The 13440-nt window shown below is 26.6% G+C and overlaps 1 long non-coding RNA gene across 1 annotated transcript in view; it reads right to left on the minus strand.

Annotated features, from left to right (window-relative positions):
• Positions 1 to 8853: 8853 nt before the first annotated feature.
• Positions 8854 to 13440, minus strand: part of LOC126903569 (uncharacterized) — a 30107-nt gene continuing 25520 nt past the window's right edge. Inside the window, exon 3 of the long non-coding RNA XR_007703528.1 lies at positions 8854 to 8979. This is a non-coding gene — a long non-coding RNA (uncharacterized LOC126903569). The remainder of the gene's footprint in view (positions 8980 to 13440) is intronic.

Raw genomic sequence — 13440 nt, forward strand, 5'->3', positions numbered from 1 at the left:
TGCTTATGTCTTACTTGGACTTTTTTGTTGAAAACTTCAAACAATATTCTACTAATTTCGTATATAAAATATTTTATTAATATTATTTAAGTCAACTAAAATAAAAATTATATTTCATTGAATTTAAATTGTTTTTTATTCAGTACAGATGAGTTACAAAGTTTAGGTGATAAATAAACTATTTATTTATTTTTGGAAGCGAATATTTTAAAACGAAAATATGAAATTTAGGCGAATATTTGCACAAATTTGCATCTATAGTTCACAGAGTTTTTTTTTTTTTTGAATTATTATTTGTTTACTCTTATATATATCTATATATAAACAAAATACATGTTGATTATTCCATATCAACGGACACGGTCCGTTAAAAATTTGATTACCCCATAGTAAAAAATGTATAAAATATAATGGTTTTATACATACTAGAGTGCCAGTTATTATAAAAATTTTCAGATTCTTACTAGGTACAGCAAGTTTTTTATTGTATCTAGTAAAAAAATAATCGTTGTAAAATTCGTGATCAATAATATTTATACGTTGCGACATGATATCAAAATTTGAACTACAGATGACATTGTTTTTAGACATTCCAAAGTCTTATAAAATCTAATCTTATAGTCTTATAAGTTTTATAGTCGCTTCAAATAACTTCATTTATTTATGAATAATTTATTAATATGACAACTCAATAATTTTTTTATTACATTTCTATGACTTCCAATATTTTTATATAATGCATTCTATGGCCTCCTAAAGTTTTTGATTTCGTACCTTTTATGACTTTTTCAATTTAATGCAATTCTAAGGTTTCTTAAATTTTATACATTTCTATGGGTTCCAATATTTTTGTTTTATGCATTTCTATGGCTTCCTAAAGTTTTTGTTTTTGTACCTTCTATGGCTTCTTAAATTTAATGTATTACTATGGCTTCTTAAATAAAATGCATTCCAATAGTTTTTTTTTAATTTATGCATTTTTATGGCTTCCAATATTTTTGTTTTATGTATTACTACGGCTTCTTAAATTAAATGCATTTCTATGGCTTCCTAAAGTTTTTGTTTTTGTACCTTATATGGCTTCTTAAATTTAATGTATTACTATGGCTTCTTAAATAAAATGCATTCCAATAGTTTTATTTTAATTTATGCATTTTTATGGCTTCCAATATTTTTGTTTTATGTATTACTACGGCTTCTTAAATTAAATGCATTTGTATGGCTTCCTAAAGTTTTTGTTTTTGTACCTTATATGGCTTCTAATAATTTTATTTTATGCATTTCTATGGCTTCCTAAAGTTTTTGTTTTTGTACCTTATATGGCTTCCAATATTTTTATTTTATGCATTTCTATGGCTTCCTAAAGTTTTTGTTTTTGTACCTTCTATGGCTTCTTAAATTTAATGTATTACTATGGCTTCTTAAATAAAATGCATTCCAATAGTTTTTTTTTAATTTATGCATTTTTATGGCTTCCAATATTTTTGTTTTATGTATTACTATGGCTTCTTAAATTAAATGCATTTCTATAGATGTATTTAATGCATTTCAAACAAGTTTGCTAGAGTTATACTTCACTACTGATGAATAAACCGACATATAAAATAATACACATACATAAATCTCATTTAGTTCATTAAGACAACCCTAAAGTAAAAAATCTTTTTTATTTATATTATTTGAACCTTACTCTTCATTTTTTTTTTTTTTTTTTNTTTGGTCATTCGGAATCGTTATATATCTGTGGATATACAAAAATTTTACTGTTTACAAAACAGATGTTTTGTTTCCATGAAAGTAATAAACTAGTTCAGTAGTGAATATTAATTACGACTTTTTTCAAATTACCTATCAATATATATGAGCCTTTAAAAAAATGTGCAGCGCTAAACTGAAATTTTTTGGAAACCTGACCTATACCACATTTGTTTTAAACCCAAAATTTATTAAACCACATTTGTACTCCCACCATATAAAAAATGGTAGTAAATTCTAAAATATTGGTCCAAAGCTGTTATCAAACAAACATTTACTTAATTAGTTCATTATTTTTTTATAAGCTAAAATATTAATGTTACAATTTAAAAAACTGAATTTGACACCCTTAAAAATGATTAAGATATCATGATAAATACTTTATAGTTATTAAATTGAGAAAAACTTGTAACTAAAGGAACTAAAAAAAATTATATTTATTTTACGATTAACTTAGTGGTCAATGATAAAAGAATCAACTTGTTAAACTTGAGAATCATTGAAAGAGATAAAAAATATCAATAATTTTTGTCTAAATCGCTATTTTTATTAGGGACGGAAAATCAAAGGCTCGTGAATTTTTATAACACCCATTGTGCGCTTATTTCAGTATTCACATATTATGCATTATCCTTTCCCGTTGTGGCTCATAAACGGCTTTTTCGACCGGATACGTCAGTGTATTCTGTCATTTGGTGTTATTTTTTGAAAAATGAGGTACATTATTCTTGGTGTATAATATATCTAGTGGTAATGATTTATGCGTCGATAATACACAAGATAATGACACAAGTTAAAATTCAAATATTAAACATTTATTAAATAAACATTACATTCATTTGCTGTATTTTTAACACTATTTCTTTAATGATTAATAAAATTAATTTAACATATTATAAACAGTNATATTTTGTGACACAAGTTAAAATTCAAATATTAAACATTTATTGAATAAACATTACATTCATTTGCTGTATTTTTAACACTATTTCTTTAATGATTAATAAAATTAATTTAACATATTATAAACAGTACCTTCTGAACCCAAGTAATATTAACAATATTACTGAAAATCTGGAAATGTAAGTAAATACAAAACTGATTTTTTTTAATCTTCAAACTTTTTTCTCCGCGCCAAAGCTAAAATAAACAATTACCAAAAAATATTATTCAAATGATCTTTGCTTAAAAGTTGTTTTGTCATTTCTATGTATTGATTGTTAATTTAATAACATGCGTTTAACGAAAACAATTATTTAATTATTCTAAATTATCTACATGTAATGGCAATTTTGACCGCCGAATCTCTAATTAATTTCCACCTAATCTTTTAAATATACAAAGCACATAATTTGTTAAGTTTTGGAGTTGTATAATTAAATAATTTCATTGTGTCTAAAATGTATTAAGTAAAAATATTTAAAACAACGAGCGTGTTTTATTTTATTATAAAGTTGCATTAACATCGCAATTTTGAATTTATCATGATAAACAGTTAATTTTCTAAAAAATTGTTCCGTCAGTAAATATTGAAGTTTTGAACTTCAAAAGTTCCGCATTGTTTTAATGTCAATATTAATTATAGTAGTTTGTTTGTTCTTACACAGTTTTAGATTACATGTATTATTTTAGTAAAAGATAGTAAATGGTACAATCATCGGTATGCACTGAAAGTAATCTAACGATACCGTGGGCAATTAACGCGGTGTTGTTTGCTAAAGAAAAAGACTCGTTATTGACAACTCAAGAGATAGCTATGGTTGAAACGAGCCATAAAAGGTATTGGTACATTCAAAATAATGTCCGTGAATATACAGAGAGGAATATTTGCCAAAGTGAGATAAGGTTCTCTACCTAGAATTTCTCTTAATTTTATTTTTGATGCATCGCACACAAGACCACCTGGTGTGGTTCAAGGTTTCTACAATTTCATTAAACTGCCCGGTTTACGATTTTTTTGCGGGTTCCTTCTTATAAAAGCTATTTTCTTTACCTCCATTACATAATAAAAGTTTTACAGTGACGCACGTGAGAACACTCACGTTAGAGTAAACTAAAGCAATATTCTCTAAACGTAATGAGGTAAATAACTCAACGGCAACAAAAATATACAAAGTTTTCAACGGGTCCGAGCTTTAAATTAAAGATTACAAGTGCTTGATATTCATAACTGTTGATCAGCAAAAACATTTTCATTTTCTGATTGAACAATAATCGGCACACAATTAAAAACTTCCAATACCACCAACCCATCACGAAGGTCTGTAACGTTTTTCGTCTGTGGATGCTTTATATATGCAATGGGGTTTTGTCGCTGAAACATTGTCAAGCACACGCATTTACTGGTGGTCAAATTGCTTTAAAGGATAAGCGGTTGTATTAAAACCACCTCGATATGCACATTGGGGGTAACTGGCCGCCCGGAAAAGAAGGTGCGCGGAACAGAATGAAAAAAGGGATAATATTTTTCGCCCCGAAGACGACAAAGACACCAGTGAATGATGATAACCATTCGTGGGCCCTGCTAATCTTGCTAGTAGCCTTGGTGATATATTACGTCATTAATTCACCCCTGGCATTATAATACCAACGAGTAGACGGAGAGACGCACAAGGTACAGGACCTAGTGTCCAAAAGGATGCACATACTCAATCTAATCTAATGGCCTGGACATTTCATACACAGTTCGGGATCACCTGTCTACTTTTGTGAAAAGTTTGGCAATATGTTTGCACGGTGAATTATGAAGATACTTATTATTAGCACCGCAATGCCCAGTCAAGCCAATCTTTATCTATGAAATTACCTTTCAGTTCAATAAATTATATTCGCCTCTCCAATAACATAACCAAACGGTGGTAGATTCAGTCGAATGAATAAATTTTAAATTACCCAAAAACAAACGCTTTCTTATAAATATTAAATAATTTATTTGCTACGTCATATCGTTGCGATAAAGTGTTCAGTTTACGTTTCTGTGCATTTTTAAGAGAGAAACTGATATTGCAATAGAAAAATAATTGTTTTCAGTCTCGATTCCAATAATTACAGAAAATAAAACCATAATACCGTATGTAATGAAACATTGTAGAATAACGGAGATACTCTTGTAGTTGATAAAATCAATCACTTGCGATAAGAAAATAATGAATTTTTGTCACATAGTTGAAAATATTAAAGAAATATTTCCCGCTTAGTTTAAGTTCTACACGTCTATTAGCAATTTATAACTATAACAGCTATGTTTTTGAAAGATTATACTTTTATTATATAATTTTAAACCAATTAAATAACAAATAAAATATTCGTTTATTGTATGATAATTATTGGTGATATTATTATCTTTTTTTTTTTTGCAAAATGTCTACAGTATTCATACTTAAATAAATATACCTTGTACAACTATTCTTTGTACATAAACATTTATAAATTTCAACCGTTCGCAAATCCACCGATGATAAACACTCTTGAATAATAAATGAAGGCACGCGCCCGACTTCTAACTACCATTTATCAACCCCACGGACACTATCGATCGTCAACGATAGTCTTGTTCCTTATATTTTAGATCTCTTTTATTTTATTTACATTTTTTTTTTTTTAGTCTTACATTCGCTATTGTTTCAAAACGTTCTTGATACCTCAACATAAAACCATTTAGACTCCTATAGTACTAGTACTGGCTTTTGACAACCCATCGACCATATGCAAATTTTACATTAAACCTCATCAAATAACTTATAGGTTTCTTGTTCGTGGCCTTAATCCTTGATTGCGCCTGAAGGTCCATTGTAATCCTTGATTACAAAAATAAGTTTATTTGGAAGTTTTAGTTTAGAATATTTATGAGTAACGTTTAAACAACAGAAAACCTTATAAGTTGTATCAGTTTTGTGTCACAATTTATACTTAACATTCTATTTTAATACATCATGAAATAAAAGTAGTCTGAAGAAATCAAATCGTTACACTATCGTGTCTTTTTAGATTTACACTAAACAAATTGTTGTTTTGAATCTATTTATGTTTAATTAGATAAAATAATATACCTTAAGACCTCTTAATTAGTTAGTTCAAAATTATTGTAGCGCCTACAATAATTATGGTTAGGTTCACAAAATTCCTTTGTTGTTTTTGAGCGCGTTGCAAGAATTATTTCTCAAGTTACATCAGTTAGGAGCACTTAACGTTGATGAAATAATAAAATTAAAGCTGTATATTTTGTTATTATCATCGTTTTGTATGTTGTTAACAGTAGAAATATTTACAACCTCAAAAGCATCCTACGCGGTGGAAAGGAGTAAACCGAACTTCAGCAACAGTTAATTACATTTTGCCTCGTCTATCGCGCCTGAAACCGTTGACAATAGATTGGGAACTTTGAATTTAGTAGATTAGCAAAGTTTAACATCTTCGAGCCGTTTTACCCTCTTGACCAAAATCACAAGACCTTTGTGAAAAGTTACTTGATTGCCTTTTTGCCTGACAACCCGTAGAACAGCAAAATCACTACACAATATCTTAATGATTAAACAATTCATAAAAAAAATTGTTAACGATATTAATTAAAAGCTTCACTTTCTAAGTTAAGTCATTCGAACTACTACCACAGCTTTTGGCAAACAAATATATTCATTTAATGATATTTTTATACACATGTATGGCCCAGCTCTCGACATAATACGCTTTGAATATTAAGGAAATAATTATAGATAATGGCTAAATTATAAAACTTAATCATGTGTGAAATTAGGTTTATCCTTACAGTGAAGAAGCAAACACAACAGTACTGAATACATTTTATTCACAAATGTGCTCAATCGAACCATGATCTAATTACACTACATGTATAATATATTCCTATGTGTATTTTTAGTCTTCTGTACAGAGTTATTACAAAGGAGCTCAAATGGGAGGGTGTATTCCTTAGACGTACAGCAATTAGTATGAAGCAAATAGATCCTTTGCACAGCAAATTACTAGTTGCAATTAAACACGATGGTGATTGTAACGATAAAAGTGGAAAGAATACAATGTATATGTGTGGCGCTTCACTATTAGAACCAAATTTACAGAGGGATTAGACGACCCTTCAATAAAATGACGACAGACTCAACATGGTAGAAGCCTTTTCTCCTCCGCAATATATTACACACTTCATAAATTTTATCCCATAATAGAATTTGACGAGATAATCTTGGGAGTTTTGCTATTATCAAAAACAAGATTTAATTCTGTCGTTTTGGATACGCTTATATGGTATAACATTAACATCAGCCATCAGTTTGATTAAAACTAAGTGTAATTAAAACTGAATTTATAATAATATTAACATTAATTATAATTAATGTCCATTGTGATACCAATGATAAATGTATATTATTATTTGGTATTTTTCTTACTATTTTTAAATTTATAGCACACCAAGAAATTAATTTAAAAAAATAATAATTTATTTTTACCATTTTCAAATTATTCTAATCCATTTTATTTTATAATGATATGAGAGTTGATTAATACAGTAACCAGATAACTGAATTTATATTGAAAATATAATTTTTTGACTATAGAAACTATTTTAAATAGTGGATAATAAACGGACAAGTCCAGTAATTTACCGTTGACTAATGGTTAAAAAGGCAAACCTTTTTTCTATATTTAAATGTATTAAAAAATTCGTCTTTTGTTTCTTCTCAACATTTTTCTTTTGTGGAGTTATCTGGTTAATATAGCAAGCCCTTTTTTAGTACTGTAATTATAATATATAATAAAATAAGCAAATACAAGCATTCATTTTTTGTCAAATTGGAAATCGAGAAAGCAATATATGTCCGTTTTAAAACACCTAAAATAATAATTTAAAAATATATTACTTCTTGTAAATTTACATTAATTGCCTGTCAAATTAATGATTAAAAAATTATAAAATTCAACTGTTTCTCTTTAAAATGTTATGTCACGATATAATTATTGAAATTATTCATCAGCTTAAACATATTAATAAGAAAATCAAAAGTTTGTTCATTTATATTTAAATCTTAAAGTAAAAGAGGGTGAAAGGAGATTCAGTCGTTTTATTTGTTACAATGGTTAATAAGCAATCTCTTCAACACTTATTCAAAATTTATATAATTGTATTAAAACATTGATCACTTAAATATTATTATAATCCGAGTGACTTTGATGATTTTCGTTAGTTGTTTTATACTGATATGCTTATAGATATTTTAATATTTATGATAGAAATCATTGATTTGAAAGTCAAAATAAGAGATGCCTTTCATAACATAGTTTATTCTGAATTTAATGAATGATAAAATTTCATTTTATAAATAATGATGAAAAAATTATTCTTGCTACAGTGGTCACAGTCTTGCAGAAATGCAATACGAAGATCAAAACCAATACTAAAAAAATTAAAGTGATTTTAAATGACCAATTAAATGACCAGCGAGCCTAATATATAATTTTTTACGATTAGGCTATCCATTTTCATAAGATTTTTTAGGAGATAAGATTTTAGAGAAAACCCTAATCACAGTAGTATTATTTGAAATTTCGGAAAATACTCCTTTTCACTTTTGAAATCACCTGCGAATATTTTAAATAGATCTAAGGGACTAGAATAATTTAGTGTAGATAACAACTGTAAGGCTATCGCCTAAAAATAATAATAAGAAACATACATTTTAGGAACTAATGACATTATTGACATGAGTCCCCTGAAGCTCTTCCGAAAGTCCACCTATGATACCTTGCTAAGTAATGAATTAATAAACTTGACTGAAAAAAGCAAAGACGTTATTTAAATATTATTAAGTAAAAAAACCTCTTTTCAAAAAGTTCAAAAATTATTCAAAAAAATATATAAAAATAACAATACTCTTGTAAAGTCTTGCTGCAAGAATTAACAAAACAAAAATCAAGAATGAAATATATCAGTGATGGTTTTTGACAAATTTTTATTTACTATAATAAAAAAATATTTATTTTTAAATTAAAATATTGAAGAAGAAAATTTAAAAATTACATTTTTTCTTATAATCAAATATTCAAAAGAAAAATAATCAGACAATTCTTTGAATTTACGATGATAATGTGGTTGTGTTTCATCCTCAAAGATCATGAACAAAGTGGTGTGGTATATGGTGTCCATTATTCTTAAGGTTTGTGTACACAGAATGATAATAACTAAAATAACTATTTCTCTTGTAAAATAATTACCTAAAAATAGATAAAATCGCTTTAAATGTTTTCTTCGGTAATTTATAAGTTTAAATAATTTATTGGTTATATTAATTACATAAGCGCAACTAGAAGGGGCTAATAAAGATTTAGCTCTCCAAAATTTTTTTTGAAAATTATGTACGTTATTATATTAATTATTGTTTAGTATGAAAAAAAATATAATTAATATCAGTAGCACAACCAGAGGAAAAATACTGGAAATATTAAAATTGTATAATTCTTAAAGTGTTGGGACAAAGTCCACCTACTCCTCCCAAAAACCAACACTATTATATTACCTAAATTTTTTAATATTTATTCTAAATTTATTATAAAAATATTTGTCAAATCATTTAGATAACAACTAATTATCGAAATCTGTGGTTTTTTAATTATTATGTTGGCTTATAATAACCTCGATTTATAGACGGCCATACCACAATACTAACAATTGTAATTTGCGGTTTAATAATAAAATTTTCCAATTTACTCATATATTAGTCGAAGTTTTTTACTAAAAGTGAAGTTTAATGCAACTATTACGCAAAATAAAAAAAATTTGATAAGTGGAAAAACTGAATAGTCTAGAATCAAAATTAACAAGTAACCATGACGAAAATTGTTGAAAAATACAAAAAAACTGAAAAAAGAATTTACTAAAGAACAAAAAATATTTAATATATTTTTTAGCTACTTCCTAAAAGCATACGTAACATTTTTTTGTTGTTTGGTAAATTTTTCTTTAGCTTATTTTTCAAAAATGTGCGTCGTGGTCACTTGTGAGTTTTAATTTTAAACGATCAACTGATGATAAATCTTTATAAATAAAAATACATAATTGAAATTATTATATAAGAAATTATATAACTTTAAACTATACATATTAAAAATTCAGGTAAATTATTAGAACATGAAGTCCTAAAAACGAGGATGCGGTGCTGAAGCATCCTTAGTGTTTACACTAATAATTGGCTCCTCAAATATTGTATTCTAGTTACGCCTATTGTTAATCATAAAATACCTTATTATTTTTCTATTAAATTTTTATACATTGATTACTTCTATATTTTAAAACTTTATGATATTCATACTTTTATTTTTCTAAATTAAATAAATGTTATATATTTTAATATTGGCTTAAATTTAGTTTTCTTTTTAATGATGTACATTGAAACAAAACATAATTTTTGCAATTAGTAATAATGAAAAAACTTTACTCATTTATTTGATATAAACTTTCGGAATGTCATTTAAAAAATTATATCTAATTAATGTTAATTATACACATACGAGAACACAAATTACCTTAATTTTATTTGAATATGGTAAGAAGCCGGTTATTAAACAGGCTTTATTATGAAACGCACTGGTACTGATGAATTAACTATAAGCCAACTTTGTTTATTGTTATGCTCTAAGCTTACAACGTAAAGCGTATTTTTAACAATGTCTTTTGCTCACGGCACATGAGCATATTATATTTTGTTATTCGCTTAAATACACCTCTCATCGACAATTTAGCCAGTTTTTCGCTTTTGCTTGCCTAATTTAAATAAAATTCGATGGCTTGAGAACAATTGTGGCTGCTATAGTATATAATATTTATTATACCGCAATGAACGCACCTCGTACTTACGCCTATATGCGAATGTATTTATACAGTATTATGACAATAGAGTAAGTAATAAATTACTAGTAACTGCATAAATAGAAGGAGGAAAGGTGGAGAAGTGTAGAGAATTTGATCATTTTCGTCGTCAACAAGGGCAGTAACTTTGTTAATCCGACCCCAAGAACCATTGTCCAGCAGACCATATAAAACCCTTTAATCTTCCTTTATCAGCACTTAGAATTTCTTTTTTATGTAGCACAACTTTAAACAGGAAAAATTAAATTAGTAGTAAAACTTACCTTATAAAAAATTAACATTAATTTGTCGTTTACAATTATTGTAACTTGTGTAGCTGTTTTTAGAGGAAATTAGTCTAATTTCTATTTTTTCATTATTTTACTACCATTAAACAGCAATAAAAATAATAATTAATCGTAGAAGTATTAGATTTTATAAATTTGAAAATTTATACAAAACTAAGAAATTATTAAAATTTGTGGTATAAGTAAAAAGCCATTTAAATATAAACCATATACACTATCAAAGTCATTACCAATCTCAAAAAAATAAAAGTTACTTTCATTTCATATCTGCTGCCGTAGTGTATATCTCCTGCAAACATGTGGGGGGGGGGGGCATGGCTCCAGGTAGCAGAGTAAAATTAGCATCAAATTTAAGCAATAGTGACTTCGTAATAACTACATTGTAAACAGTTTGAAATAGAAAAAAAATTGCCTTGCTATTTAATGAATTTTTCAAATTCAAGAAGTTTAAAAATAGTCTTTTAATAATTTAAAGTTAATTAAAAAAACCTTTCATATTTCTCAGACTTAACATTTCTTATGAAATTTTGACCTCTAACAAAACCTTAAAGTAATAAATTAATTGAAATATACAATTAAATTTTGGGAAGCTTCAAAATGGGTAACATAATTGATCATTTAAAAGCCAACATTTAGAATGAACAGCTAATAGACTTATAAAAATTAGGTAAATAATCAACAAAAATTTGGAGGAAAAATGATGAATATCTTTGTGTAATAATAAACTAAAAACTTGTTTGAGCATAAATATTCCATAGATACATTTTGAACAAAGAATTTTCAGATAAAACTAAATTAATTATTATTTAATGTGAAATTGATTTAACTCATTTATTAAGTTATAACAGTAGTTGTCAAATTTGTTCATAAATGTTTAAATTGAAAAAAAAAATCGCATTTAAATATATGATAACTTTAGAAAATCATTATTTTTTATTTCGATGACTAAAACAAATTTTTTAGTTATTTTTGTTGATGTATTTGTTGAACCGGTTTGAATCTTAATATTTTAAATAGATGCAAACAATTTTAAATCATTAAAGAAATTCTTTTGGAAATTTAATTACGTAATATTTTTTTTTGTTTACTGGGCAGCTATAGTTCAAAGAGGGGTAAATTACATTGACATAAGGCGTATATGCCACTCATCAGCTGAAAAAATAATTTAATATTTAGTGTCTTTTAATTATGAAAATTAAAAATTTAAAAAGAAACCTACCAATTTATAGAAACTTAAAGACTATTAAATTAACGAAATCTCTTAAAACTTCGCCAGGATTTAAATAAATACTATTGTGTTATTTAAACAATTATTTCGACTAAGTTTCAAAATCTTATAACTTCTAAACTTTTTTCATACGCTAAATGAAGCGATTTTGATTCATTTTCTTGTAGTTTGGATGTTTAAATTTTACATTTATAAGGACTGTATAATTTTTAACTTGCTTAAGATGTTTAAGTTTTTCATGATAAACATTTTAAATGATAATTTTTGTTAATATAAGGTTTTCATATTGAGAATACTTTAAAACTATACAAAATTTTCATCGTTATAATAAAAAAATACATTTTTTGAATTAGAAGAGTAATCTTATGTTTTTTATCTTTAATTAGTGTAAGCGCTCAGTCATAAATTTCTGTAATCTTATTCAAAATAAAAATCACATTATTTTATTAGGAAAATCGTTTTTGAAAGACTATTGTTCACATTTGCATAAACGTTTGTTCTTAACCTATTTTCCTTTTTTATAATTCTGCAGGGGTTATGTCACATTGTCTTTAGTAAGTGTGGAAACAATGAAATCGCGAATGAGAGAGATAGACATAACAAAAAAATTATATTTCCTACCAAAATTATAACTAAACGCGACGACATTTGAATACACAAAAGGAAAAGGGACTGACCACCAACGCACGCACTTTGAATTTATTATTCAATGGACCTTTTCGGTGGGTAAAAGGCCGGAGAGAAGAATCCTAGAATGAGGACAGAGTGCATTTGAAAGAAAGGGTTTGAAAAGGAAAGGGGTGCGTAAAAAAAGGTTGTATCTCTTTGGTTACAATAAGTAAAAAAATAATTTTAGAAGTTCATATTTTTTAATTTTTCTTTAACAAAAAAAATGTTGTTAAAGTTTTCTATTTATATATTTTTTATTGTATAAAAATCCCCAAGCAGAAGGTTCAAAAAGGGAAAATAAACTATTGTATGATAATAATTGTTGAATATATTTACAAAAAGTTTCATATTAGCACAACGTTGTGAGTCTTAATCCAATCCTTCTGCATTCATATGTTAAACGCTGACTATCTGTCATAATTTAAGAAATATTTTATAGGTAGACATTTAAATCATTTTAACGGTATCTGAATTCATAAGAATCATAACAACTCCTAAGTATGATAATATTTCAAAAAATCATGTCCTTAGCTGTATACCAGAAGAATTAAATCACTTGAAGCGTATCTCTCTTACAATTTAAATATTTTAAAGTAATAGCAATATAATTTTGCAATCAATGACGC

Source organism: Daktulosphaira vitifoliae, unplaced genomic scaffold, assembly GCF_025091365.1.
Source record: "Daktulosphaira vitifoliae isolate Bord-2020 unplaced genomic scaffold, ASM2509136v1 Scaffold_1, whole genome shotgun sequence".
NCBI classification, from domain to species: domain Eukaryota; kingdom Metazoa; phylum Arthropoda; class Insecta; order Hemiptera; family Phylloxeridae; genus Daktulosphaira; species Daktulosphaira vitifoliae.